This window comes from Cibotium barometz, chromosome 1 (assembly GCF_041138505.1).
Source record: "Cibotium barometz isolate CiBa-2024 chromosome 1, ASM4113850v1, whole genome shotgun sequence".
NCBI classification, from domain to species: domain Eukaryota; kingdom Viridiplantae; phylum Streptophyta; class Polypodiopsida; order Cyatheales; family Cibotiaceae; genus Cibotium; species Cibotium barometz.
Genome location: NC_141046.1, coordinates 61784025 through 61811700, shown reverse-complemented (window position 1 = coordinate 61811700; position 27676 = coordinate 61784025). Strand labels below are relative to the sequence as shown.

The 27676-nt window shown below is 49.0% G+C and overlaps 1 long non-coding RNA gene across 1 annotated transcript; it reads left to right on the top strand.

Moving 5' to 3' along the window:
- LOC147642281 (uncharacterized) lies at positions 1 to 26914 on the top strand. Its single transcript, XR_015266891.1, has 2 exons — positions 1 to 305; positions 26559 to 26914. It is a non-coding gene; the product is annotated as an uncharacterized LOC147642281 (long non-coding RNA).
- The last annotated feature ends 762 nt before the right edge of the window (positions 26915 to 27676 follow it).

Sequence of the window (27676 nt, the reverse complement as noted above, 5' to 3'; positions counted from 1 at the left end):
GAGGTCTTTCGGACAGTAGTAGTGTGCAAAAGCATGAGTTTGAATGGAGGCGATGCGTGGAGGCGGCGCCCCTCGTCGCCACTTTTCCGTGTGGTGAATCCTGAGCTGTATGCGAAACCCAACCTGCGAGTCGGCATACTGGGCACGGGGGCTTTCTTGCTTGTGATCGCGGGCCTTATGTGGCAAAAGCACAGCTATGAGAAGCAGCAGATTGCTCTCCGCAACCCCCCCGAGCCCCTCGAACGCGTTCTCAAGGAGGACGATTAGGGTTTTGTACAGCAAATCACTTAGCGTTTGCAACACAGGTGCCCTCCCTTCCTCCTCCTTTTTTGTTGAAGAGCTTTTATGTAATGAAGGGTTCGTATATGTATGGACGTATGTTGCTTGGTTTGTCGAATGTTGGGATGGATGAATGGTTGATGTAGAAATAGCATCCATGCGTGTTGCTGTGGTGGATGAATGGTTTAGCATGATAGATTGAGGCATGGGTGGGGTAGGAAATGACCATCATTCCTGGCTAGAATGGGTGAGCTGGGCCCATTCTGTGTCTGGGAACAGTTGTCAGACGGCCATTGTCAATCGCCATGCACCTGGGCCTCCACCAAATCAAGCAAAGTATGGGTTTGACAAGTTTTTGATCAGATGTGTCGTTCTTAACGAGAGGAGAAAGAAATTCCCTTTAAATTTCCTGGCTGCTAATTGGTACCTCAGAATTTCCTGTTTCATGATGGGTGGAACAGCTTATGCGAAAAATTTGACATGGAAAAAAAGGTGGACTCTATTGTAGAGTGAGTGTCTTATCTGCCCCTGAGATTTCCCGCGGTTTTTGTTTTTTGTTTGGGAGGGATCGTACGGGCAAGTATGTGACAGATGTAGCATGGACGTGGGAATAGCATGTATGTATATTTCTTGGTTGCATGTTGGGTGTGCCTTTACAAATTCAACCACACGTCCAAGATATAAAGATAAAGAGAGAAGGGAATAGGAATCTTTCACAATACAACACACTGAGCCGGGGACAGACCCCGCCCCTTTTTAGGAATTTATTCACGAACAATCCATGGGCACGCTGTCCAGGGTCAATACAATCAATGAATACAACACAAACAGATATGCCGATGTATGATATCCAAGTCGATGTCAATGCACAAGATCTCTAATGCCAAGCACACCACGAGGATGACCCACAAGTATCTCTCACCGGTCTAGTACCAAGTCCAAAATCCAAATCCACATGACGCTGGCGAGAGGCATATGGGAGCACTTGGCTTCTTTGTATAACAGGGTATCACCCATGAAACGGATCTCCTTGGAAGTGCAGATGCGGGTTATGAACCCTGCAAAGTTCTCGACGATGCGGGAACACATTAACAAGCTGCAGGCCCTTCAGCAGGAAGTCCTACAAGCTGGGAAAGAGATATCATCTGAAGACATGGCCATCACTTTGCTGTCCCACTTGCCTGCTTAGTATTCTGCTTTCTATTGCTCGTTGATTACGAGTGGCAGGCTCAGCACCATTACCTGGGAGGAGCTTGTGCCAATGGTCTTGGACCAGGAGGAACGTTTCATGAACCCTCCTCACAGCGGAGGTTCGGCGGCCTTAACTGGCTAACGGTCGAAAGGCCGGAATAACAACAAGGGCAAAGGGAAGGCTTCACCGAAGAAGTCTTCTGAGAAGAAGCCTGATTCAGAACGAGAGAAGTTGAAGGCCGAAAGATCCTGTAATGATTGTGGTGAGAAAGGCCACTATTGGAGGAAGTGCCCTAAGCGGACAGGGAAGAGTGTTGATTCCTCAGCCTCAGCTGCAAAGACTCCGGCATTTGTGCACTTAGAGATGGAGGACTCCGACGATTCACCATCTTCGAGCGAGGAGGCAGTTGGCTTCACCGCGAAGGATACCCGGGAATGGATTCTTGATAGTGGTGCTTCCAGGCACATGACTCCATCCCGTGACTTCTTTCTGGATCTGAAACGGCAGTCAGGTCGCATCTTTATTGGCGACAACTCCACTATTCCGATACATAGTGAGGGCCGGATGGAGATTATTCCCGACGGCAAGGGGGGCAAGCATGCTTCCTGTGTTCTTTATGTCCCTGCTCTGGGTTTTCATCTTCTGTCAGTGTATGAAGTATGCAAGACTGGCTTTCGGGTGGAATTTGAGGAGCATTCAGTTGCTCTACGAGACCGTGAGACTGGCCAGGTTGTTTGGGAAGGCGGTGTGGAGAATGGTATCTACAAGCTCTCTGCACTCTCCTCGTTGACAGGTTCTCAGATCGGAGATTTGTGGCACTTTCGTTTTGGTCACTTAAATATGGATGCATTGAGGCGAGCTTTCCGAGACCAGATGGTGGTTGGCTTGCCAGATGTTGGTAGTAGGCAAGGGCGTTGCAGTTCTTGCATACATGGTAAGCAGCACAGGGAATCCTTTCCGAAGCAGGCTTCCAGGTGGGCTTCGAAACCATTGGAGTTGATTCACACTGACTTGTGTGGACCTCAGCAGACACCATCTTTGGGAGGATCTCTCTACTTTATGCTGCTTTTCGATGATTGTACCAGATTCACGTGGGTCTACTTTCTTTCCCGGAAGGACTAAGCTTTTGCACGGTTCAAGGATTGGCACGTGATGGTGGAGAAAGAGTCTGGATTTCAGGTCAAGACTCTCAGGGCTAATTAAGGAGGTGAATTCTCCTTGACTGTATTTCTCAGATTTTGTGCAGATAATGGCATCAAAAGGGAATTGGCCAATACTGGATCGCCTTCGGAGAATGGAGTTGTCGAACGCAAGAACAGGATTGTGGTGGAGATGGCGAGGACCATGCTAGAGCATCGTGATCTTCCTCGTCCACTTTGGGGAGAGGCTGTGGCAACGGCTGTCCATACCCTCAACCGATCTCCGACGACTTCAGTACCCCATATGACTCCATTTGAGGCATACTTTGGCAGGAAACCTGATGTCTCGCACTTCCGTGTCCTTGGGAGTGACGCGTATGTACATATTCCGAAGAAGTAGAGGGGGAAGCTTGACTCCAAGTCCCACAAGCTTGTATTTGTGGGGTGTAACTCTCTTTCCAAGGGATACAGGTTGTATGATCCAGACAGGAACCAGATTGTTGTCAGTCGGGATGTGGTCTTTGACGAGCATGTTCCAGTATCCACTGTCGAGGAGCCGCCACTTCTTGGAGATCCAGAGGAGTCTGATGATGATTCCCAGACCATCATTCCAGTTGATCAACCTCAGTCACTACAGGAGGTTGAGCCCGCAGCTGGAGTAGAGCCCCCTCGAACACAGGAGGCTCCACGATCTGTTCGAGTACCTAGGTGGTTGTTAGACACCCTTCGGGAGTCCGGTGTCACGGAGTTACCCTCTGAGTGGACCACAGAGGACGGCCCTCGAAGATCACATAGAGTCCGAGATAAAAGCAACACAGTGGAGCTCCTTCAGGTGAACTATGCTTTGATGTCTCGTATCATGCGGGACAAAACGAGCCCACTTCCGTAAAGGAAGCCCTTTCACAGGATACTTGGAGGAAAGCCATGCAGGTGGAACTTGATGCCATCGAGAAGAACAACACTTGGGAGTTGGTACCGAGGCCGTCGAAGCGGTCAGTCGTTGGTGTCAAATGGGTCTTTAAGACCAAATATGGGTCTGATGGATCGGTGGACAAACGCAAAGCCAGACTTGTGGCTAAAGGTTATGCTCAGCGGCCAGGCATCGACTACGAGGATACCTTTGCACCGACAGCGCGATATCAATGATTCGGACCGTTCTAGCCCTTGCTTCTTCTCAGAGGTGGCCCGTGTATCAAATGGATGTAAAATCTGCGTTCCTTAATGGTGACCTGTAGGAGGAGGTGTATGTTGAACAACCTCCAGGCTTTATTGTTCCAGGATCTGAAGGGATGGTTTACAGGTTACGTAAGGCCTTGTATGGTCTTAAGCAGGCTCCCAGGGCTTGGAATCAGAAGATTGATTCCTTCTGGAGAACTGCAAGCCTATTACTTCGCCGATGGACCTGAACACAAAGTTAACCGTTACTGATCCTTGTGAGCCAGTTGATGCCTCGCAGTATCGGAAGTTGGTTGGTTCATTGATTTGGTTGCTGAACACCAGATTGGACTTGAGCTTCTCCGTGGGGCTGTTGAGCTCTTTTATGCAGACGCCATTGAAGACTCATTGGGACGCAGGATTGCGTATCTTGCGGTATCTGCAGAGTATGAAGGATCTGGGACTCTTTTACACAGGAGAGGGAATGGAGTCAGGCTCCAAGGTTGGAGTGACTTAGATTGGGGAGGAGATCTAGACACGAGGAGATCTACTTCAGGATACAGTTTCACCCCCGGCTCAGGAGCAGTTTCTTGGAGCAGCAAGAGGCAGCCAACTATTGCCCTTTCTTCGACAGAGGTAGAGTACCGGGCTGCTTGTGGTGCTGCTTGTGAGGTTGTATGGCTGCGGAGGCTGTTAGGCAAGGTTGGATCAAAACGTACGTACGGATCCAATCCGTACCGTACATCCGTACCGTACGGGGATCCGTACGTACGGATCGATCCGTACGTACGGATCGATCCGTACGCCTTTTTTTTTTTTTTTTTTTTGGGGGGGGGGGGGGGCTTTGCTCTGCTTTGCTTGCCTGCAAGATAACCGTTCGCCTGCGATAAACTTTTTTTTTTTGGGTTTCGCCTGCGATAGCGTCTGGACTCCGTACGGCGCACACCTTCCGGTAAGGGCCTCTACAGTCGCACTCTCTCTCTCTCTCTCTCTCTCTCTCTCTCTCTCTCTCTCTCTCTCTCTCTCTCTCTCTCTCTTCGCTACTGTTGCCTCTTTCCCGTCGCCGCCGCCTTCCTTTCGCTTCGCCTCTTTCCCGGTGCGTTCCCCACCTACCCTTGCTCAGGCCCCCAAGGCAGCAACATAACTCTCTCTCTCTCTCTCTCTCTCTCTCTCATAGCCTTAGCCCACCCTCTGTGGACCGTGCATAGAGCTCTCAGCCTCTCTCTCCTTCAAGTCTCTCTCTCTCTCTCTCTCTCTCTCTCAGAGCTGAGCTGCCCACTAAATATTATGCATTGCATGATTGCTGAATCCTGATTGAAATTGTATGGCATTGTGCATTGAATTTGTCAGAGTAATCATGCATTGACTTGTGATTCTAATTTCTCACTTTTGAATTAGTAGGTTTTTGACCTTGTTGTGTCTCTATTTCGAAAGTTTTATATGTCAATGTGGACATGGATTGAAATTTTATGTAGGTGGCTGAAATTTCTGAGATTTTATGTATTTTTACCAATGGTACGTATTTTTACGTACCTTAAACGGAGGGCAATGTGGCGGACCTCTTCACGAAGTCTCTACGTCAGGCTACGCTCAGGCGGCACTCCAGCTCCCTTGGGTTGGTTTCACAGCCAGGAGTTGAGAGGGAGTGTTAGAAGTCATCTCCTGTCTATATTTATACACCAGGGCCTCTGTTGTGGGTGTGCCCGCCCTGTATAAGGTGTTTTATCATTTTTCCTCACTCCTCGTATTTTTCCCATTTTTTCCATGGTGTGGATGGATGCCAGATAGTTGGCAGGAGCACCTAGTGGCTGGCCGACTGTCCATGTGGCTGGCCGATTGCATATTCAGCAGTCGTGGAGGTGCGTGTGGCTGGCCGACTGCCCAGACATGAGTCATCGAGTATTTTACTGCTGGCCGACAGGATGTATGCAGTCGTGGACTTCTGTATTGCTGGCCGATTGCTGATACAGTCGTGGACTTCTGTACTGCTGGCCGACTGCTCACATGGGGCATATAAATAGGCCCCATGCCCCCCACCATTGTATCATTTAGTTTTCTGCGGGATCTTGTGTATAGAGAAGAGTTTACACACCTATGTCTCTATGTTTCTTGTGCTGTCTATTTCTGCATTCTACTTGCTCTTGTCTACCCAAGTTTGGTTATCATTTCCGCTGCATATTCTGACAGTATCGCCCATGCATATGCCCATACAAGTCTAGGGCTAAACGTACATCTGAAAAGCAACTTGGAGAAGATGTTGATGGCGAAGAAGAAGCTCTCCATGATCATAATGATGCCCACACACACACTTCACGATCTCCTTCATGATGCTACAAGAGAGGTTCAAGCCTTTTTATACTTGAAGAAGGCCTTGCTTTTTGCCAAAAGCTTAACCAAACTTTTGCTTTTGCCTTTTTTTTCCACTTTATAATAAAATATTACTCATTTTTGTCAAAGTTTGCTTCTCTAACGTCAAGGCCTTGCTTTTCGGCCTTGGAGCTACTTTTTGAAAAAGCAGGTGTTATGACCCTGTGTTTTTCCTCTGGACAGTAAGCAGGTGGGCACAGGCACGAGATGGACAGTGTGAAAGGCATCAGCTTGGAATCGAGAAAGAAACCTGTGTGTGGCCAGCCCAAGTGTGAAGGAGACAAAAGGATTTAAATTTATAAGGTTTTATAACCTTTGACGATTAAAAATAATAATATTATTTGGAAGGATGTGCTTTTGCTATTTGATTTGGAGATTTTTGCTCGCTGAAGCTCCGCCCCGTCCCTGCTTGCGCGTCCTGCACACCAGCACCCCCCGCCTTGTCCCCTCGCGCTTGCTCTTGCCCCCCCCCCCCCCGCTTGCTGTAGTTTCTGCGTCTCCCTCCCTCGCTGCTCTGCCCGTCTCGCCCATCTTTTTTGCCCCCCTTCGCCTGCTTCGTTGCTGCGCCCCCCTCCCTCGCTTCTGCGCCCCCCTCCTCGCCCTCTCGCCCCTCCCCTCCTCGCCCCCCCTTCTTCGCACCCACCTCACCTCTGCAGCGCCCCGACCCCCCCTACGCCAGCTTTTCTCCTCCCCGCCCCTCTTTCGCGTAGCTGCCCCCCCCAGGGCTTCTCCTTCGGCTTTTCACCCCCCCCTCCCCTTTCGTGCTGACTTCCGCCCCCAGGGGGTTTTGTTTTTCCTTTTTCTCCGGTCTTTCGCCTCTCTGTGTGCAGCCTGTTTCTTGCAGGATTTCCGTTTTCGCCTCGTCTACGCTTGAGCTTCAGACTCTGATGGAGACTCCTCCCGCCTCGCCTCAGAGGGACTCATCTGCAGCCTCCTTGCCCGTCCCTGAGGACACCCCCATCAGGCTTTCTCTTTCGCCAGAAGAGGAAGCGAGCCTCACCGCAGAGGTGGAACGCCTTCAGGCCCATTCCACCATCTGTCGTATAGTTGGCACTCGCCCCAGCAGAGGGGAGATCCGGGATCTTCTCCAGGCCCGCCTTCTTGCAGATGTGGGCAAGATCCTGGACGTACAGCTACTGGGCGGTGGACATTGTCAGATCGAGTTCGAGACCGCCCAGAGTGTGGCCAAGGTCCTTGCCATGAGTCCCCTTGACATCAGGGGTGCTCGGGCTTTCTTTAGACCTTGGCAGCATGGCTTTGACCCAGCAGCGGCTGAGCAGGGAGAGCGCCTTTTTCATGTTACAGTTTGCTTCCCTGGACTCCGTCGGGAGTATCTTCCGCTCCTCTCTCGGCTAGGAGCATTGGTGGGCTCAGTACTCGAGACTGGTCCCACAGCAGCTTCAATGGTGGCTAGAGCAGCTAGGCTACCCTCCGTCAGAGTTTTGGTGTCTGACATCTCCTCCCTTCCTAAGGTCATTCAGCTACCTAGGATAGGGGGGGGATGGATTGATCAGAGAGTGGAGTTCTCGGGGCTCCCGAACCAGTGCTTCATATGCAGGCAGGTCGGCCATCTGGCCAAGGCCTGCCCTCGCAGGAGACCTCGACCCTCACCACAGTAGCAGGCCCCTGATGGCCTGCCCACAGATGCGGCACGGCAGGCTGCCTCCGGGACACCTGCTCAGGCCACAGAGACCTCGGAGTGGCAGCCTAGACAGGGGCGCCGCCGAGGGAGACAGCCACAGCAGCACGCACAGAGACCGCTGCAGCAGCAGCCACAGTCTCAGCCTCACTGGGTTCCCGTGAGGAACAGCTTTGCTCCCCTCCAGGAGGAGACACCTGCAGCGACTGAGGACCAGGAGATGCCAGCACCCCCTCCTTCACCCCCCCCACCCCCATCCCCTCCCACCGCCTCGCTTCCACCTTCGCCTCCTCCCGCCCCCGCTCCGGTTTCGGCAGCGGCTCCCTCTCCACCCCCCTCGCCCCCCCCTCCTCCCTCCCCACCCGCCTCGCCTTCCCGGGAGACCCTGGCAGTCTCCTGGCGCTCGCCCGCAGTCCGGAGGGCGCTGAGCACCGACCTCGCTCGAGCACCACAGAGGAGACCTACCATGCCGATTCGGGCTTCACGGATATCATCTATCCGCAGTCGGCTGAGTCGCCTCGGTGTTAGACAGCAATCGGAGGCTTTCGATTACGCCTTCACTCGGCTTTTTGGAGCAGAGGGCCCCCATGTGCTAGCACCCATCCGAGTTCATGTAGTGATACCTCCGGCCCGCGGGGAGGAGGCACTTGATTCAGCGGTGGCCTTCTCGTTCCCTCTATGTGGCCCTTGCGACCGGGAGTGGACTCTAGAGCTCGCTCTTAGCACTTTGAAGACTCAGGCAGTTGAGTTTTCTCATCATGTGAGCGACCTGGAGGTGACAGATGTGATAGGCCGGCTCTGGGAGTTGGCTCATTTTTTTTGGGATCCCGGGAGTGTGGATGCCTCAGGGATTCGTCATTTGGTCGTGCGTATAGTGGGAGACTTAGCACGCGACCGTTGATATGTATTTATACACGAGGTTGCTCTGTCAGAGCGGGAGGCAGTCGCCATGGGCCACAGCCACTGGCGCTTGATCCGTGATTCTTGCAGTACACCGGGTGGGCAGATTCGCAGCCGCTCGGATGGGGACTACTCTCCATCCAAGCCGCTTGCGAAGGCTCGCCGCACAGCTGAGACAGCATCCACCTCAGCAGGTCATCCATGAGGATCATCTCATGGAATGTACAGGGCCTGGGCGGAGCACATTTTATACGCTATCGAGGTTGCTTGAGGCAGGAGCTTCAGAGATGCCTGGTTGGTGGCAGCATTGATATTTTGATGATGCAGGAGCACCACTTGGGTGAGCAAGATCCGGAGATATGGTTCGGTGATGCCTGGTAGATGGGATACCTTTTGGTCTGCAGGGTTTGGTCCTTTGGGTGGACAGGGAGGAGTTTGCATGGTCATTGCAGATGTATGGCGGCAGGCCATTGTGGATCGAGGGATCATTGTGCCTGGTAGAGCACAATATGTCATTCTGAGGATGCATGATGAGCTATTGGGCGTGCTCAACCTCTATGCGCCTAATCATGCTAGTGCCAGAGCAGAGTTCTGGACCCAGGTTACGGATGCATTGCCAGAGGCCGCACATTGGTGTGTTGGGGGAGAGACTTCAACATGCTCGAGGACCCGGCCGATAGGGTGGGAGGCAGTCATGTTACAGTGCACGGCACGGAGCTTGCAGCTTGGGACCGGTTTTGCATGACACTGAGGATCACTGATGCATGGCAGCATGGGGCCTTCTCCCGCTCTCACGACAGTCTTAGTTTCTCTCGGTCGGATCGCCGACAGGGAGGGACTAATCTATCACGGATTGATCGCTTTTATGTGGGCGACTGGTTAGGGGAGCTAGGGGGCTCCGTCGGCATTCTCGCTGGCACCTCATTTTCAGATCATGTGCCAGTTATCCTGACATTGGAGGAGAGGACACAGGAGCCCAGCTTGCAGTAGAGGATCCCAGAGAGGATACTTACAGATCCCAGTCTCGCTGAGGACATTGAGAGGATCTGGCATGATAGTCAGTGCTCTGACCAGGATGCGGCAGGCCAGTGTGCCCAGGGACTCATCGAGCTTAGCTCTTTTCTGCACGCTGCAGCTTTGACACGGCTGGGAGAGATTCGCGAGCGGGAGCATCGGCTGAGACGCAGCCTTGCCTCGGTACAGCGCCTCCAGGAGCAGCAGCCTGCATGTGAGTGGTTGGCGTCACAGCTGAGCCAGGCACGCCAGGAGGTTAGAGAGGCGGCAGAGGAGCAGAGACATGAGTTTTACTATCGTCGTCAGGCCTCTCAGTGGACGCAGCTTGGTGATAGAGTGACTGGGGAGTTTTTTGAGATCACTGGACCCCGCCATGCTCGGGCAGGAGTCCGTCAGCTTGGTAGACCGGATGGTTCGGTAGCTACTGAGCCCGGGGAGATCAGAGCCATTGCCACTGCATTTTATAGAGACCTGCTTTCAGCCGAGCCAGCCACTGAGGACAGAGAAGCTTGCAGACAGACTGTGTGGGCCCATGTGCAGAGGAGGGTCACAGATCGTATGCGTTCAGTTCTTGGTGCGCCTCTTTCAGAGATTGAGCTTGCCGAGGCCTTGAGGGTCCTGCCGCGACATAGTTGCCCAGGGGAGGACGGACTGACGCCGGCCTCTTTTATGCGCTATTGGGACCTTTTGGGGCCAGGCCTCCGCAAGGGCTTTCAGCATGTTTTGGACACTGGGGTGATGCCGCAGAGCTTTTCAGAGGGCTTGATCTATCTTATCCCCAAGGGGGAGGGAGTATCAGATGATATTCGGCATTGGAGGCCTATTACGATCCTCAATACTGTCTACAAGGTCTTAGCAAAGGCCTTGAGTTTGAGGATCCAGTCCTTCCTGAGGGAGTTGATTCATGCTACTCAGACAGGATTTGTCAAGGAGCGCAGTATCCTTGACAACATCTTTACTTTCTGGGAGGCGACAGCCCGAGCTAGATTTCTTGGCGAGGACTTGGTCGTGATGCTTCTCGATTTTGAGAAGGCATACGATAGAGTTGATTGGGGTTTCTTAGAGGGCACTATGCTTCGCCTGGGCTTTGAGCCAGGATGGATCAGAGGGGTGGCGGCTCTGCATTCCACAGCTTGCAGCCAGGTGTTGATTGCAGGAGGATGGGGGCCGAGTTTTGAGCTGACCAGATCAGTCCATCAGGGGTGTCCCCTCGCCCCTTTTCTTTTTCTCTTCTTTGCGGAGGCTATGAGCATGTATTTGACGGCAGAGGAGGTTGGTTTGAGAGGACTTTAGCTCCCAGTCCGGTGGAAGTACCTGCTTGATGCTGAGTTTGCAGACGACACGGGCTTATTTTTGCATGGCCAAGAGGCCAATCTTCTTCGGGCAGAGCAGTCGCTCCAGGTTTTTAGTGCAGCTTCGGGGGCATTGATCAATTGGCGCAAGACAGTGGCCTTTTGGATCAGTAGTGCTCCCACTCCGGCATGGACCCCGGACCCCGGTTTTAGATGGATTCCTCTAGGCACAGCAGTGCGGTATTTGGGATGCCAGATTGGCCTAGATTTGTCACTTGAGCAGCAGATTGCCCCGCTTCTTTTGAGCATTCGGAAGAAGCTTTTGTATTGGAGTACAGCTCGACTATCCTTGGCTGGGAGGGTGGTGGTGGCAAATCAGGTGCTGTTAGCGACCATGTGGTACATTACGTCTTGCTGGATCTTCTCGAGCTCTTGCATCAGCCAGGTACAGAGGTTGATCAGGAACTTTCTGTGGTCTGGGCGGGACGGTCAGCCAGCTCGGGCAAAGGTTGCATGGGCAGTTATTACACTTCCGCTAGCTCAGGGAGGTTTGGGCATTATAGATCCAGTCGATCAGAGTAGAGCCTTATTGGGGAAGCTTATTGTTCGGGGGTTGCTTCCAGGCGCTGAGCCTTGGAAAGAGCTCCTCTTGCAGCGGCTGCAAGCTCGGGCGCCCCCAGCAGGGGGCGAGAGATTCGCTGGATCTTCATAGAGATGAGGAGGATAGGCCTCAATAGAGGATGGGAGGATAGATTTGCTTTGAGTATCCTGAGAGCTTGGGAGATGCTGAGACCGGGGCTCTCTCAGCGACCTCCTTCTTGTATTGAGGAGCGGGCCAGACAGTCGCTCATCTGGAGCCCAGCGGTTCGCACAGAGCAGGGTCATATGCTGGGTTCTCGGCCTCGTCTAGCCTTGGGGCCTTTAGTGGCAGGCCTAGCTCGTAGTTTTGGAGACTGGCAGGCCTTCTGCAGTCTTCGAGAGGAGATCAAGGTGGAGAGGCTGAGTCACTTCAGAGGGGGGTTGATTATGAGGGATGATATTCAGGAGGCACTCATAGAGGAGTGGTTCACGCCTCTCGAGCCAGTGACCCCACGGTGGATACACAGTTGGAGATCCTGATTGCTGTCAGAGCTTGCACACTGAGGATGGCAGTTGCCTCTACTATGAGATTCAGGATGAGGGCTGACTCCAGCGAGTGGAGGTGGAGTCGCCTTTGGTTGCAGAGTGCACCTTTCAGAGGATTCGGGTAGTGGCCGCCGCTTCTCGGAAGTGGCATATTGACCACGACCCTGCTGATGTGCTCCCGGATTGGCGCATATGGGCATATGCAGCGCGCCCCTTGGCCCGGCTACAGTGGGACCCCGGGGAGTACGAGTGGCATGATCCTTATGCATCCCTTGAGGCCACAGAGATTACCTTCTTCCAGTATACTGTTCGGCTGGGGCGGTATATTTTGACGGCGAGGAGGACGGTCTCTCCAGCGGCAGCGGGGCATTGGCGGCTACAGGGACTCTCACAGGAGTTCTTGGAGGATTTTTGGGCTCGGCTCTGGGCTAGTCGATAGGCCCGCAGGATCTTGACTTTTCAGTGGCTGGTTGCCCACAGGGGCTCAGCAGTTGGCACTTGGCTTGTTTACAGCGGTCTTCCGGCGGCCTGCGTCCGATGCGGCCACCCTATGGAGAGACAGAGACATTGCCTTTGGGATTGCCCTCAGGCGCAACAGATTTGGCTGCAGATGCTGCGTATTTTGGCTCCCCTCTCTCCAGAGGGTATGTTTACGTGGGGTGCCGCTGCTTGGTCGACTTCGTCAGGGCCTGCTATGGGCTATGAGATGGAGCAGGGAAGTCAGGCCATCAGATTTATTAGGGGCCAGCCTCGCCTGGTTCCGGCACCGGATTTCTCGTCCACCAGCTGGACACAGGAGAGGGATTTACGATGGGAGCTCCTCAGCAGCCTCACCATCTGGTTCACCTGGAGGGCCAGTAGCCAGTCATAAGGGCTGAGAGAAGGCATCGCGGGTGGGGGTGCACGGCAGCAGCCAGTCGCCAAAAAGCAAGTCAAAGCAGGCGTACCACAGGTTTGGGAAGGCGGTGCAGGGAATGGGCGCACAACAGCGAACCAGTCGGGTGCCTGTGGACGTGGAGCAGGCCACATGCTGGTGGCGGTTGCGTGTGTGGAAGTAGCTAGGCGGGCGGCTTTCTACAGCATGGATCAGGCCGCAGCGTTGGGGCATCTCCCAGGCCAGACCGGACAGGCTTAGACCAACAAGATGGGAGCGGGCCTATGGACAAGCTCACCGGGTACCCTACGCCCCCTCGCGTGTTGCACCTTTTGTTATGGGACATCAGACCGCCTCTGAGGACACTACCGCCTTCTGTGCCTCGACTGAAGGCACCTGCACCAAACGTGAGATCGCTATAAATTCCTCCGAAGTCAAGGTCTCTATTGAGTATGGCTTATGTGAAGTGAAAGCTATGAGGCTCTCCTAACGAAGAGAGCAAGGGTGTTAAAAGTGCCTTGGCTAGCAATTGGAAGGACTTGGATCATGGGACACATCTAAGGTAGACTTACAAGAGAGCAAGGGGGCAGTTTTGAGCCTTGAGTGTGTACGAGGTCCTCGAACACTTAGCTTGAAGGCTTTTTGAAGACAAAGATCAAGGGTTTAGGCTTTGCGAATGGCTCTTGATGAAGAAGACATGGGGTAAGGCTTGCTAAGCACTCGTGTGGTCAAAGGTGTTGAAGTGTTTTGTGTGCGAGTGTTTGCTTCACCGCTCGTCAAATTTCTGAAGGCCAGTTTCATGAATCCGTTGCTGGGACATCGTTGACTTTCTCAAGGAGGCGAGCCCGTGGTTGTTTCATGAGTCACATCAAAAGCTTCAACATGTGGAAAGTGAAAAGGAAGTACAAGAGGCAGTGCAGGATTGTATGTCTTTGCCTATATGCGGTGAAGAGCAAAAGCTAAAGATGAAGCTCAGGAGAAAAGACACCAAGGACAGGAAGTAGTCAGCCAGGAACAAGAAAGCAGTTGAAGTGTTATGGTGCAAGAGATGGGTTGAAGGCTATGGCTTTTGACACTTTGTCACCAGTGGTATCTTCACAGAGGCTTCATGGGTTCGGAAGGCAGCTTCTTTCTATGTTTAGCAATGGTGATCTACTATGCCTCATTAAGGACTTGTGCTTACCACTTGGGTGGAGTGCAAGCAAGTTTTGGGTGCCTGTGGATGTATCAGATGAGGCTCATACGGAAGTGGAGGAACTTGATGAGGTTCTTATCCCCGAGCAGATACTGGCACACAAGGAAAGAAAGGTACAAGGTAAAGTTTCCCATCGCTATCCTGTGAAGTTCAAGAACTATTCACCGATGGATGCGAAGAGGATGGAGGAGGGTGACTTAGCAGATTCACCTTAGCTTTATCTTGATGCCTTTGAGCCGACTCTTGTTACAGCTCATTCAGGTTCAGCAGAGCATGGGTCTGGAGCATTGCCTGATGCTCAAGAGGGGGGTAGCACCTCCGCTCCCTTGTTACAGATAGGCTCAGTTGTCATCCAGGAGTCGCTTGGTGACATCTTTGTATTCACCCGAAGGTACTGGAGGCTGACAGTACATCTGCTTATGGGACTTCTATGATATTGTGTACTAGTCACATGAGATGGTAAAGTTGGGTATGGTTCACAGTTGGCTGCACCATGAACTATAATTGCAACTATGGATGGTTTTTGCCTTTGGAACTAAAGTACGACTGAGGAAGATTGGGATGTTGATCTTTGTCATATGGTTCTGGCTGTTCTTGACGAGGGTGTTGGTCAATTGGATATTGAGATGATGCTATTTGTGGAGTTGATCTCCTTTGGAATGGCATGGTTTGGTTGAGTTCAAAGTCTGAACCTGAGCTAACATTTCGAGACTCTATAAAGGACATAAGTCTTGCGAGCAGTCCTAGAGTTGGTTTGGTTCATGGATATATGGATTGAACTCTATTTGTGCATGTATGCAGACACTTTTTGAGGTATTATTGTATTTTGGTACCATTGGATCCTGGTACCATTGAGAATACATTGGGTAATACTCTGGATTGTGTGGTGTGATGCATGTATATTGGTATGATCCATCAAGTACTTTATTATGTTCATGGATGCATCATTGGGTGTGGCTCCTGCGGGATGGCCATAAGCAGAGTGGGTAAAGCATCAAGAGGGACATATGTGGAACGTACTTAGTGGATATATTGTTTGGATGCATTGAGTGCTTTCATATGCTCATGTTGTACCACCAATCGTGGGTCCTGCGGAATGTCCATGGGCGTAAGGCTTGTGAGCAACCCTGAGACTGTTATTTTGGAGTAGGTAGAGCATTTGCGAATGCATTTATGTGTCATGCATATGTTTGTCGTATGTAGAACGATGCATGGTTTTGTTTTTGGCTAACACAGGTTACGTGTTTCCGCTTGGTTTTAGAACTTTTGCTGTAGGTTCTGAAGTAAGAAGCAAGAGTTGTTTGTCACTTTGATGTGACAGTATGGTCATATTGTGCAGAATGATTGTTTCATCACTCAGATGCACTTGAGGGTCATTGCTTTTGTCATATGGGGAGTCTTTGCTCATAAGATGCCTATTGTGCCATTGAGTGCAATCGAGGACGCTTGCCATTTTTCAAGAGGGGGGTATGTTACGACCCTGTGTTTTTCCTTTGGACAGTAAGCACGTGGGCACGGGCACGGGATGGACAGTGTGAAAGGCATCAGCTTGGAATCGAGAAAGAAACCTATGTGTGGCCAGCCCAAGTGTGAAGGGAACAAAAGGATTTAAATTTGTAAGGTTTTATAACCTTTGACGATTAAAAATAATAATATTATTTGGAAGGATGTGCTTTTGCTATTGCTTTTAGTTTTTGGAGAAAAGCAGGATGAGGCGCCTCCTTAAAAAGGGGAGGGTGGTGGAGTTGACGGTGGTGTGTGGTTGCTTCTCCTTGGATAGCTGGTCGCCAGAGAGCACAAGCGAACACTGGTCGTTGGCACACAGCAACCGAGGCACCGCTGTAGGCAAGACAAGGCCATGTCCTTGGTGTTGGCGTCGACTAGAAGAGAGAGGTAGCATGGTAAAAAGCAAGGCATTGGCTAGGGGTGCACAACAGTAGCCAGTCATAAGGGCTGAGAGAAGGCATCGCGGGTGGGGGTGCATGGCAGCAGCCAGTCGCCAAAAAGCAAGTCAAAGCAGGCGTACCACAGGTTTGGGAAGGCGGTGCAGGGGATGGGCGCACAGCAGCGAACCAGTCGGGTGCCGGTGGATGTGGAGTAGGCCACATGCTGGTGGCGGCTGCGTGTGTGGAAGTAGCTAGGCGGGCGGCTTTCTACAGCATGGAGCAGGCTGCAGCGTTGGGGCATCTCCCAGGCCAGACCGGACAGGCTTAGACCAACAAGATGGGAGCGGGCCTATGGACAAGCTCACCGGGTACCCTTCGCCCCCTCGCGTGCTGCACCTTTTTGTTATGGGACATCAGACCGCCTCTGAGGACACTACCGCCTTCTGTGCCTCGACTGAAGGCACCCGCACCAACGGTGAGATCGCTATAAATTCCTCCGAAGTCAAGGTCTCTATTGAGTATGGCTTATGTGAAGTGAAAGCTATGAGGCTCTCCTAACGAAGAGAGCAAGGGTGTTATGAAAAGTGCCTTGGCTAGCAAGTGGAAGGACTTGGATCATGGGACACATCTAAGGTAGACTTACAAGAGAGCAAGGGTGCCATGAGAGGTGCCCGCTAGTGAGTTTTGAGCCTTGAGTGTGTACGAGGTCCTCGAACACTTAGCTTGAAGGCTTTTTGAAGACAAAGATAAAGGGTTTAGGCTTTGCGAATGGCTCTTGATGAAGAAGACATGTGTAACACGCGGAAGCTCTGGGAGTCTTCTTTCAGCCCTAAACACTCTTGAGAACCATCTGATGCAAAACGCAGATATAGAGAGAGAGTAGAGAGAGAGAGAGAGAGGTGCTGGAAAATTCAGTATATTCTATGGTACAAAAAGGTACCTAAATCTGCAGCCATGGGCTGCCTTACATAAAAGGTGGTAACACACCAAAATCTGTCCCCCATGGGACCCCTAGTGATCCAATCCCCTAGAGGGAGAGAATGATTGAATCTATGAGCACTTTGGGCTATTTATAGCCCTTTGAAATCCATGGGGAACTGGCCGACTGCTGGTCGGCCAGTTCATAAATTCATTAATGCCTTTTTAAGCACAGCCGACTGGATCTACTCCTGCGCATGCTGCTGCCCGACTGGACTCCAGTCCACACACACCCTAGTGCTTGCAGCCGACTGATGCTTTTACCAGCTTCTGATGCGTTTCAGCCGCTTGGTTCTTTGAGCAGCCGACAGCATCCTTTTGGTTCTTCTCCAAGCCTTGCTTCAGTCTGCACTGCAAAAGGTGCTCTGTGCTCCATCATTCTGGTTTTTCGACCGGGTTCTTACTCTTTGTCTGGTTGCCTTTTCTGGATCTAGCCTTGAGAATGTCCATGGCATCTATGATGCACATGACAACATGGGGTAAGGCTTGGTAAACACTCATGTGGAAGACCTGGGTGAAGCTACAAGGGATCCTATTGGTGGAGGATTCTACAAGTTGTATTTTGTACTCAAATTTGATCAAGTAAAGAAATACCGCAAAGGGCACCACTACGATTTGGGGCCAATCGCACTCTAGCTCCCCCTGTTTGCTCTCCTTTTCCAAGTCCTAAAAGGTGTTGAAGTGTTTTGTGTGCAAGTGTGTCAAATCCCCACCGGATCTCCTCGTGATCGTTCCTGGAACGAGACTCGAATCCTGCAAACAAACAAACAAACAAACAAGGGGGTGCAGGCCTGACTCACCTCCCAACCATGACAGCCATGGGCAAGCCCACAGTCTTGGCTGTCCCCACCGAGCCACGAGCTGAGCTAACTAGGTTGACGTACCGACCAATCTCCTCCTCGTGACGTCCCATATCGCCACGAAGCTACCCTCGTCGCAGGCCTCGAGATTGCTGCCGGCCTCGGCTGCGTAAAGCAGGTGCATGTCTGCACTAGATCCAGGCTCCAAGACCATAGAGCTCTCACAAACTGGCGAGAATCTCTATATCACTAATGACTAACCTTGGCCACCCTTTTATAGGCTCTTGGCCGGTCATCGGGCATTCACACTTAGGCGCCCGCCCGTCCATACTTGGGTGCTCGCCCGTTAGTCTATCCCTAACTCAGCTCGCCAATCAGCCTGCCTAGCTCCAAGCTTCCCCAAACCTCGAAGCTAGTCTTGTGTGCGTGTAGCACACGGTAGATACACACTGTGCACATGACATACTCCCCTTCCTCTAAGAGCTCACTCTTGAGCTCACTAAAAAGCCAGGGTAATCTCTCTGAAGAGTAGTCAATGTCTCCCATGTAGCGTCCTCCTCAACACGATCCTTCCACTTGATCTTGTATTCCGTGATAAGCGTATTACGCAATCTTCTTTCACGAAATCCAAGAATCTTTTCAGGTTCGTGCGGAACAAATGTCATGTCCTCGACATCTATAATTTCTTGAGGAGTAACTAACTGATCAGTTCCACCCAGTACTTCCTTAAGTCTATTGACATGAAATACATGATGAACTTTCACATGAGAAGGCAGATACAATTCATATGCTACGGAACCAATCCGTCGTGTAATACGAAAAAGTCCACAGTATCTAGGGGATAATTTCGGAGATCGACTTGTCTGTAAAGTCTCGGAATCTTTGGGAACTCACAAATACACCATCGTTCCTTCAGAGAACTCTCTGGGTGAACGATGTGTATTAGAATAAAATCTGTCTCGGTCTTGAGCACTTCTAATAGATTCCTTCGCAACTTGTAACATTTCTTGCATATCTTGCAAAAAATTACGTGCTGCATCGTGCTGAAGTCCTGAGAATCCGACTGTAACAGGTGATCTAGGTTGAAAACCATACATAAGTATGAAAGGACTAAAACCTGTACTCGAATGCTTAGTACTGTTATATGCAAATTCTAACATAGGAAGATAATCCTCCCATGAACTCTGTCTTTTGGATACATATGCTCAAAGCATATCCTCCAAAATCTGATTCACTCTTTCAGTCTGGCCATCAGATTGAGGATGATCAGAGGAACTCAAATTCAAAGTTGTTTCCAACTTCTCAAAAACAAGTTTCCAAAACTCACTTGTAAACTTAGAGTCCCTATCACTGACTATGTCCTGCGGTAACCCGCATAGTCTAAACAATTGCTCGATAAACTGTCGTGCTAATTGCGTAGCTATAATAGTCTTCCGGGTCGGTAAGAATCTAGCCATTTTTTGTCAAGCGATCTACCACAACCCAAATAGAATCGTGGCCTTGATGTGTTCTTGGCAATCCGGTAATAAAATCCATGGAAATACTCTTCCATTTATTACCTGGGATTTGCAAAGGATGCAATAACCCAGCCTGTCTAAAGCGTTTAACTTTATTTGCCTGACAAATTTGACACTTGAGAACATAATCTTCTACATACCCTTTTATCTTTGGCCAATAAAAAGTGTGTTTCACTAACGATAGTGTCCTGTGTACCCCAGGGTGTCCAGCAGAAGGGGGCGTCGTGACACTCCTTAAGAATCTTGGACCTAATGTCCGAGATCTGTGGCACACAAATTTTGTCATTACGGAATAGCAAACCATTCCGAATCATCCACTAGCCTTTTGCAACGTGAATGGTAGACTGCATAGTCATTGTGTCTTGGTCAATCAATGAGCTCCCGTCCTGGATCTTCTGCCAAAATGGACCAATATAACTATCCGTCCTGCAAAGCCCTCTCAATGACTGAAATAAGTCAGTAGAAATCTCAGTGAACGACAAAGTATTCACCTCTCGAATTCGACTAAGCGCATCCACAACACTATTCATGGACCCTTTCCAATAACGGATCTCAAAATCAAAATCTTGCATTAACTCAGCCCAACGAGCTTTCCTTCCTCTCAAATCATCCGCATCACGCACATACTTGATTGATTGATGATCAGTCAATACCACAAACTTGGAGCCATATAAATAATGTCTCCAAACCTTGAGAGCATGAATCACAGCATAAAGCTCCTTCTCAAGGGTTGGCCAACGAGATTGAGTGTCGAGAACTAAGTTGTTTCACTGTTCGCGGTATAGGCCAGTCCAGAACCTTCTGAATTCGGTCATAGTCAATGCTCAATCCATCTCGAGTGATCTTGTGTCCAAAGTAAATGATGTCGGTCATAAAGAACTCACATTTACTTAATTTAGCATATAGTCGATTCTGTCTTAAAATAGATAAGACAATCGTGAGGTGTCTAACATGATCCTCAAGAGTACGACTATAGATCAAAATATCATCCAAGAACACCACCACAGATTTTCCCAAATGTTCCCGAAAAAGATCGTTCATTATTTGCTGGAAAGTGGCTGGAGCATTGGTTAACCCAAAAGGTAATACGAGAAACTCGTAATGGCCATACCTAGTCCGAAAGGCGGTTCTTTCGACATGCCTTTCATGAATACGTATCTGGTGATAGCCAGTACGTAAACCTATCTTCGTGAAATATTTCGCTCTTGCTAACCGGTCAATCAGGTCATCTGATCTAGGGAGAGGATAACGGTTCTTAATTGTTAGCTTGTTCAATCTCTTGTAATCTATACACATTCTCTAGGTGTTGTCCTTCTTTCTCCTAAGCAACACAGGTGCACCCCAAGGTGATTTACTTGGACGGATCTGGCCCATCCTCAAATAATCTTCGAGTTGTTTAGCCAACTCATCTTCCTCAGCTTGGCTCATCCTGTAAGGTGGAATACTGACAGGATGAGGACCAGGGATCTAGTCAATACGATGATCTACTGCCCGTTCAGGTGGTAAATCCGATGGCAGTTCCTTAGGAAATACGTCTTGAAACGAATCAAGTAGCTTTTGTAATTCTTTGCTTTCAAACACACTTAATTCATTGACATCCATGGAAGGTATGAGAAATGAAGAAAGTGGAATCAATACACAATGGAAAGCGGTATACAAAGAAGAATCCATTATATTTCCAAAATTAATCGTATTTACAAGAGGTCCCTGAGAGGGATGTATACAATCACCTAAAATACTATATTGGGTGTCCTTATGCTGAAAAGAAAAAATATGACTCGACCAATCTATTTGGACTTGAAGAGTCTTAAACCACTCAATCCCTAATAACAAGTCTACATTTTCTAGGTGCATAACATAGCATTCCAGAGTATCTTTGTAGTCCTGAATCTGGATTGGAAGCATCTCCACCTTTCGATCCCATACTTGCCTTCTCGCAGGTAGGCGTACCTCATAGGTATGATCGCTGGGTGTCGTATCAAGACTCAATTTCTGCACAAGTTTGTAGTTAACAAAGTTGTGTGAGCTGCCAGGGTCTAGAAGAATGTGAATCTTATGGTCATTCACTTCTCCATAAATGTGGAGAAGATCATGCAAGCCAAATACTTCAGAGTTGAACAGACAATCAGAACAAGTACTAGGGTGAGAAAGTACAGTAATTGACGTACCTGTCAAAGACAACTGGTTAGCTGTCTTTGGCTTGGGTCCTGCATTGGTCTTTGCACCCTTTTGCTTTGGGCACTCGTTACGCATGTGTCCTTTTTCTTTGCAGATAAAACAACGTCCTTCCTTCTTGAGCTTTAAATCCCTAAGGAGTCGTTTCTTCTTTGCTGGTGTCAAACTTGAATGCTTCGAAGGTTGGTCCGAAGACTTTCCTTCAGTCGTGTTAGCCATAGGTGCAGAGAACTTTCGTTTATGCTTGTTCCCCTGCTCGGTAACGGGTTTAGACTTGGAAGAAACCATTGTATCATCATAGATACGAGCTGACTGAATGGCTTCGTCCAATGTTTTGCATTTGTTATTTTAACTTGTAAACGATATGAGTCTGGTAAACCAGCTTACGAAGAACCCCAAAGAGTAGTGGGATCCATCTTTGTAGCTTTCATCTGTAAGTCCCTAAACTTCTGGAGGTAGACCTCATAAGTGAGGTGCTGCGAGGTCATGGTCAAAAGCTGAAAACCGGGCAACAACATTTCATAATCATCCTCTTTCTTGAGGAATTCTTTCTTGAAGACGTCTTCGAATTGTGCCCAAGTTGTTGGCTTAGGGTTGAGTTCCTTCCACCAAAGCAAAGCTTTGCCGGAGAGAAAACCTGCTGCTAACTGGATCTTTTTTCCATCATCATATGGATGAAATTGAAAATGGATCTGCCACTTATGTAGCCATGTGTCCACGATCTCCTTGGTACGCTGCTTTTGCTCGTCCCCGAACGGTTCCGAAGTAATGTTGGGGCCTAAAGCAGAGGCCAAGGTATCCATACCCGAAAGAGTAGAGAGTAGTGGTCAAGAGAGCGATGGAGTTTTGCAAAGCTTGCATTTGGGCTGTGATTTGTGCCTGACGTTCCGACGAAGAAGCTTTGAGAGCTACTTTGAACTCTTGGAAATCTGATTTTGACACATAATCGTCAAAAAGATCTGCATCAGTATCTTCTGTAGCCGGCAAGCCTTCGTGTTCGACAAGGGGCTCCAACTCCGATTCTTGGGTCGACATCTTGAGAGGACAAGTGGAGAGAAAATTCGAGCTTTGCACAATAAAAGTGCAAGGGAACGTGAGAGCTTGAGAGCTTGAAAACTTGAGAGATGTGTGGCAAGAAGCCCAATTAAGGGGTTTATATAGCCTGCCCTTAATTGGTTTATATAGCCTGCCCCAAAAGCTACTTGAGCTTTTGCTTTTGTGTTTATATATATATATATAATATATATATATATATATATATATATATATATATATATATATATATATATATATATATATATATATATATATATATATATATATGGATATATATATTCTGCTTTCTAAAAAAAAAACAAACACCTTTAACCTTGGAGGGGGTTTTTAAACTTAAAAAAAAAAAATAAACTAAAAAAAACGAAAGCAAGTCCAAATCGGCGAGTGCTTTCCTTGTTTTTTTTTCTTCCCTCCAAGATTAATGTCGCCGACTGCCTGCAGGCGTCACACGTGCTGCTTCTTTCGCCATCCTTCTTGCAGGCGCCACCTTTGCTCAGGCGACCAGGGCTGTCTGCGCTGGCCTACGCCTAGGCTCGGTCGCCTGCATAGGCCTGGCCCAGGCGCCCGCCAGTCTGGTCGCTTGGCTGCGTAGGCCAAGGCGCCTGCCGCCTGGCTTCGCAGGCTTGGCCGCATGCCTACATAGTCCTAGGCGCTCGCTAGCAAGGCCGCTTGCGAACGCCTGGCCGGCTGCCAGCCTTGCCCGGTTCGACCAGCACTGCCACGACCGTCTCTCGTGCTTTCTCTCTCTCTCTCTCTCTCTCTCTCTCTCTCTCTCTCTCTCTCTCTCTCTCTCTCGCGCGCGCCAAAAGCAACGTGCTTTTTTTTTTTCCTGTTTTCTCTCTGCTGAACTATTTATACAGTTCAAAACCATCTTTCCTCTTCTTTGCAAGGCAAACAACCCTCTCTAGACCACAATCGCTATCATGACGGCTTATGATGAAAAAACAACATACTGAATCTGAAACAGCAGTATGCACAGAAAAAACAGCAAGCTTTTTGAACACATACCTTTCTTCGACCTCATCTTCTCTACCTACCGACTTGCTCGTTCACGAGGCATGCTCTGATACCACTATCAACTCCCCTCCGGATCTCCTCGTGATCGTTCCTAGTACGAGACTCGAATCCTGCAAACAAACGAACAAACAAACAAGGGGGTGCAGGCCTGACTCACCTCCTAACCATGACAGCCGTGGGCAAGCCCACAGTCTTGGCTGTCCCCACCGAGCCACGAGCGTTGAGCTAACTAGGTTGACGTACCGACCAATCTCCTCCTTGCGACGTCCCATACCGCCACGAAGCTACCCTCGAGGGCCTCGAGATTGTTGCCGGCCTTGGCTGCGTAAAGCAGGTGCACGTCTGCACTAGATCCAGGCTCCAAGACCATAGAGCTCTCACAAACTCGCGAGACTCTCTCTATCACTAATGACTAACCTTGGCCACCCTTTTATAGGCTCTTGGCCGGTCATCGAGCGTCCACACTTGGGCGCCCGCCCGTCCATACTTGGGTGCTCGCCTGTTAGTCTATCCCTAAGTCAGCTCGCCAATCAGCCTGCCTAGCTCCAAGCTTCCCCAAACCTCGAAGCTAGTCTTGTGTGCATGTAGCACACGGTAGATACACACTGTGCACATGACAAAGTGTTTGTTTCACTGCCCGTCAAATTTTTGAAGGCCGGTTTCAGCAGCTTTTAGCTTTTTGGTCCGGCTCAATCTCCTCTTGCCAGTGGTGCCCCTAGCTCGCGGTCAACCTAGTTTGACTTTTTGCTTTTTCTTGCTTTTTGACCAAGACTGGTGCTTTTTCTTGAGCAAACCTTACGGTCCTTGTCCCCATGCCTGCTTCCACTTGTCTGGTGTCTGGGCAAGGGTTCTATCATTTATAGAGCTAGGAGGGCCAAATAGTTACAGCATGAATGGTTTTAGCAGATGGAGGCTTCTGGTTCCAAGCGATCGGGCTATTGGACTTATGTCCTCTTTCCCTAAGGAGGTCTGTGAAAGGTATGGTTAAATGCGAATAATCCCTTACCGTCTTCTTAAGGAATACGGTGAATCCCAAAAACGCAAGTTGCCTTTCAGTTTGAGGAATCGGCCAATCCAAAACCTTTTGTATCTGCTCAAGATCTATATGCTCGTCCCATCTCGAGAAATCCGACATCCTAGATATACGAGTTCTCACACTTCGTATACTTGGCATACAACTTCTCGTCTCAAAATCCTCAAGACGATTTGAAGATGTTTGACGTGCTCCTCCAGAGTACGACTGTAAATTAAGATATCAAGTTATCAGCTAGAAAGACAACCATGAATTTCCCTAAATAATCTCTAAAGAGATCATTCATCATCTGTTGGAAAGTAGCAGGAGCATTCGTGAGCCCAAAAGGTAACACAAGAAACTCGTAATGGCCATACCGCATGCGGAATCCCGTCTTAAAGACAACCATGAATTTCCCTAAATAATCTCTAAAGAGATCATTCATCATCTGTTGGAAAGTAGCAGGAGCATTCGTGAGCCCAAAAGGTAACACAAGAAACTCGTAATGGCCATACCGCATGCGGAATCCCGTCTTAAAGACGTCTTTCTCAACTATCCGTATCTGGTGATAATTAGTATGAAGGTCGATCTTCGAAAAATAGGAAGCTCCCTATAACCTATTAATCAAATCATCCATTCCCTTAGCTCTGTTTTTGGTGCAAGCTGAGCTTTGATAGCAATTGTGACATCCATCTGCACCATGTTATCCCATGGTCAACCTGCATCTAGAGCGCACATGCACCCTCAAAGTCATCTTCTGGCAAGAACTATTCCCTTAGCTCTGTTTTCGGTGCGTTGATACCAACTGTGACATCCACACGGTTTTCTCCCATGATCAACCTGAATCCAGAGCGCGCACACCCACACATAAGCTATATGAGGAATGCAGTAGGTGGACTTACCTCCCAAACTTAGGCTCGCTACTTTCATCCACCCCCAAGCTTGGAGGAGAGAGACATGACTACTGTAGCATGAGGCTTTCAGATTTCAAGCCCACCTTGTAGACAAACTGCCCCACGTGTGTTCCATACACCAGCCTGCAAGCCTGGCAGCGCTAGATCCTTCTGGAGGGCTAGTCTAGATCTAGGTTGGCTCCACACACTGAATGTTGAGCCCACCCCTTGCTTATGTAGGACTTGGGTGCTGTTATTATCCATATCAAAATGGGACAAGTTTATCCATGTGAAAATTCTCTCTCTCTCTCTCTCTCTCTCTCTCTTTCTCTCTCTCTCTCTCAACAGCTAACTGCTAACTTTGTGACATTCCCCGGCCCCATATAGCACAGCACATAGCATTGCATGAATGGAGGGATAGCTTGCAGTCTTTACTAGTAGCATGATGCATGGAGGAAGGGATAGCACATGGCATGTACTAGTAGATGGAAGGATGGATGACGGGAGGGATGGCTCGCAAGTGGATGGGTGGAGGGGGAGAGAGCATGCAGCTTGTAGTACTTGGAGGGATATCACAGAGCATGTTGTTCAATTGTCACATGCTCCGTTCCGTCCAGCACAACGTATTACAGACTACGCAAATTAAGGTAAGGAATGTCATTTTGTTGGTTTACCTTTTCTATGAATATGCGCCCTATCTTCCGATTCTACAGATCTTCCACAAGCCTTTTGGAGCAGCCAGTCAAAGGAGAGAAGAGCTCTCATGAAGAGAAGTAGAATAATTCTATTCAAGGCTAGAACAATTTTATTTTGGGCAAATAGTCTAAGGCTTGCTATTGCAGCAGATTTTAGCAATCGGGAGAGTGACTCCCAGGACAGCTTTTTTTCTCTCTTCTCACCCCTTCTCATAGTTTTCATCGAGCAAGGGATTCTAGCACATATAACAAGAATTTAGCTTTATTCAGTGCTTACTTTGAACTGGTTGTGCTGTGATTTGTGCATCTCTGATAGAGATCTCTCAATTCGGCCTTTTTTGTTTCATTTTCAATGCAGAACGGGTATCAGACATGATAGGAGGTAGCTGTAACTTGCAATCACATCTACTCAGCAACAAATGGAAAACCAGGGGAGCCATGTTGTGGCACTTTGTTTTTTGTTGAGTTTGAAAGTTTTTTTTAAATCTCAAAAAGAGGATAGCAAGCAAAGACTTTGTATATATTCTAGAGAGGATGCTGTTTGAAGCATTGGTAGTGAGATTGCAGTGGTGGTTTTTTAGTTAGCGCTTTGTTCCAAGCAAAAAGTAGTATACTTTCGCAAGTCGCTGTATCAATATCTGCAAAAGAAGTGAGTTGAATCCCTCTTTTAAAGACATTGCATTTTAGTGTTGGCTTCCTAAATTTTTAAACATCAATTATTTTGTTTGGGTATAATTTCTCAAGTGTTGTATTACTGGTCTTTGGAATAAATGTAGAACGTATTACAAGTAATATGCCACAGTCCATTTCTAAAAAATGAGCAGTATAAATTAGTTATAGCCGTCTCCTTAAGGTCATAACTAGTTTATTGTAAGGTACTAATCTCTCTCCTTCAACAGCTGTGGCCAAAGATCAATATATTTTTAAAATTAGAAAACTAGTATGCCCTCCAACATTATGGTAGAAAGCATTTCAATGTTGTAAGACCACTTCCTTGACATATGGGTGCTTTGTGCTATTTATTTATTTAGCAGTACTGTTCTTTTACTATTGAAATACTTCAGATCCATAGCTCTAGCCTCTTATATTGAGACATGGGTCCATGCTCTTTTGTAGCACAGTTTTGTGAGTCATCCTCATGAAGGTTGTTGCTCATGTGACCATCTCTGATACGTGTTTGAGAAGGTAAGGTAGCTAGCTTATTTGATGTTAACCACACGTTTCAGTTTTGATTTGTACAGTTCTCTTGTCTCGAAGGTTGATGCCTGCCTTGCCAGTGTTTAGTTTGGCGGAAGAATTGCTTTAGGGATACAATATAAGTTCCCATGGCTGAATACACACTGGACGTCAGCTCGATCAGTGTTATCATTGGATATGGTGGGATGTTCATTACACACATTGAGGGAAAAATTTTTAAGCTAAGGCACATGTAGATTTATATCTTTCCCACATTTGAAGCTTCCTAGCAGGTAAAAA